Source organism: Ornithorhynchus anatinus, chromosome 2 (genome assembly GCF_004115215.2).
Source record: "Ornithorhynchus anatinus isolate Pmale09 chromosome 2, mOrnAna1.pri.v4, whole genome shotgun sequence".
Classification (NCBI taxonomy): domain Eukaryota; kingdom Metazoa; phylum Chordata; class Mammalia; order Monotremata; family Ornithorhynchidae; genus Ornithorhynchus; species Ornithorhynchus anatinus.
The window spans coordinates 118902738-118905479 of NC_041729.1; the positions used below are offsets into that span (position 1 = coordinate 118902738).

Below are 2742 nucleotides of genomic sequence, written 5' to 3' on the forward strand. Positions count from 1 at the left end.
GCCACCTTTGGTAATTATGTTTATATCAATTTACTTCATTTTATTTTATACTGTCATTACTACCAATTGTATCTTTCCTTATACTCCATTACTTTGACCAGGTTAGGGTTCTCTCTCTATAAAATTCCCATTTTTCTCCCTCACTGGATTGTAAGCTCCTCAAAGGCAGGAACTCTTTTTCTTATTTTCTGCTCTTTTAAGCTCCTTAGGTAGGTGTTGAGCATATTAACAAGAGATTGAGAAGTTATCAATGAAAGTCTGTAAAGTCCAACTCCCTAGATAGGGACTCTCCCTAACTGGGAGTCCCTCAAGACTCACGACTCTGGGTCTTTTTTCAGTATCCATCTATATCCCCTCTCTTGGAGATCTCATTTGCTCCCTCGGCTTCAACTACTATCTTTAGGTGGATGATTCCCAACCAACTTCTCCGTTCAGGCTCCTTGGCAGCTTTTCATTTCCAGCGTGGCTCAGTGGAAAGAGCGTGGGCTTTGGAGTCAGGGTTCATGAGTTCGAATCCCAGCTCTGCCACTTGTCAGCTGTGTGACTGTGGGCAAGTCACTTAACTTCTCTGTGCCTCAATTCCCTCATCTGTAAAATGGGGATTAAGACTGTGAGCCCCACGTGGGACAACCTGATTCCCCTATGTCTACCCCAGCGCTTAGAACAGTGCTCGGCACATAGTAAGCGCTTAACAAATACCAACATTATTATTATTATTATTTCTGCCTTCAGGATATCCCCCTGTGAATGTTCCAAGGACAACTCAAAATTGACATGTCTAAAACAGTGCTCCTCAACTTTTCACTCAAATTCTGTCTTCCTGGTTCACTTGAGACAATAACACCAACCTTCCTGTCTAACTTTGGCATTATCTTCAAGTAATCCCTAATTCAACTCACATATTCAATCAGTCACCTAATCCTGTTAGTTCTACCTTCACAATATCTCTAGAATCTGTCCCCTCTTCTCAGAGTGGGCAGTTCTCCCTTCAAAACATCTTAAAATTTGCCCTTTCCTTTCTTTCCAAACTGCTACTATGCTGATTCTGAGTACTTACAGTGCCCCGCCTTGACTACTGTCACTACCTCCTCAATGATACCTCTGCCTCTTGTCTTTTACCACTCCAGTCCACACCTCACTCTGCTGCTCAGAACATCTTTCTGAACATTTTCAAATTTTCAAACTGACATCATCCCAATTCTCAAGAACCTCCAGTGGTTGCCCAACTATCTCTGGATCAAACAAAAACTCCTAGCCATCAGTCATGACACCCTGATTTCCTACTAAAACCCAAGCCACACTTCGCTCCTCTAATCCAAGTGAATCCCACTGTTTCTTTATTTAATCTAACTCACCACCATCCCCTTGCCCGCATCCTCATTATGGCCTGGAACTCCTTCTCTCTTCATATCTGACAGACCACACTCTCCTCTCCTTCAAATCTTTTTAAAAAAATCACATCTGAAAGTAGCCAAAGACAAGCCTGGAAACTTTAGTCCAAAGTTTTCTCTCTACTAAATTTACAACAGACTTGACTCAAACCAGATGTCTTGAGTACTACATACCAGTTCTTTACCACCAAATTTTGCCACAACTGGAAGATTTCCTTTCTTATAAGATAAAATGGATATTTTAAGATAAGGATCAAATTTTCATGTCTTAAAGTAATATACAATTCATCTATATCATTTTGAAGCCTGAAATTTTGATAATGTATGTATTACCTACTCCCAAAGCCATCGCACTGGACAAGGCCAATTCATGTCTGGGGAATTAGATAATTCAGCTAGTTCTTTTTCTACCTCTCTTACCTCTCCTCAGTCATCTTTCTAGTTGTTCTTCCTCTTGTCTTTACCTAACTATGGGTGTTCCTCACCTTCATTACTGGGTTTTGTCTTGTCTTATGCTGTCGAGATGTCTCTGACCCATAGAGACACCATGGACACATCTCTCTCAAAGCACCTTACCTCCATCTGCAATCGTACTGGTAGTGTATCCACAGAGTTTTCATGGTAAAAAATATGGAAGTGTTTTGCCATTGTCTCTTTCCTCACAGTAAACTTTAGTCTTCACCCTTGACTCTCTCCCATGCTGCTGCTGCACAGCACAGTGAGTTTTGACTTGCAGCAGATTGTCTTCCATTCACTAGCCACAGCCCAAGCTAGGAATGGAATGGATATGCTTCTGCTTGACTCCCCCTTGTGTAGTCGAGTCTGGTAAAGTACTGGAAACTCTCCAGATGTGACCCTGAGAGGGGTTTCACTCATTTACTCTTCATTTTATACAATAATTTTCTCAGGAGAACAACTAATGACATGGTTCTGGCTACCACCTGTATTGGGATGATTCCCCAAAATACCTCTCAAGCTCTGTCCTCTAATAAACTTTACAATTCTGTATTGTCTAATGCCTGCAGACCTTTCCACCTGGCTAATCCACCAGCACCTTCAACTCCATATGTCAAATACTGAATGAATATTCTCTCCTAAATATTTTCCTCTTCCTGATATTGCCATTATTGTTGATTTTTGTATGGTATTTGTTAAACACTTACTATCTGCCAGGCACTGTATTAAGTTCTAACGTAGATTGGATACAGTCCATGGCCCATATGGGGCTCACAGTCTTAATCCCCTTTTTACAGATGAGATAAAATTGAGGCCCAGAGAAGTGAAGTGACTTGCCAAAGGTCACAGCAGATAAGTGGGGGAGACAGGATTAGAACTCAGTTCCTTCTGACTC

The 2742-nt window shown here is 41.4% G+C and overlaps 1 non-coding gene across 1 annotated transcript; it reads right to left on the minus strand.

Moving 5' to 3' along the window:
• Positions 1-2119: 2119 nt before the first annotated feature.
• Positions 2120-2257, minus strand: LOC114809793. Its single transcript, XR_003757570.1, has one exon. It is a non-coding gene; the product is annotated as a small nucleolar RNA SNORA7 (small nucleolar RNA).
• Between the last annotated feature and the right edge of the window lie 485 nt (positions 2258-2742).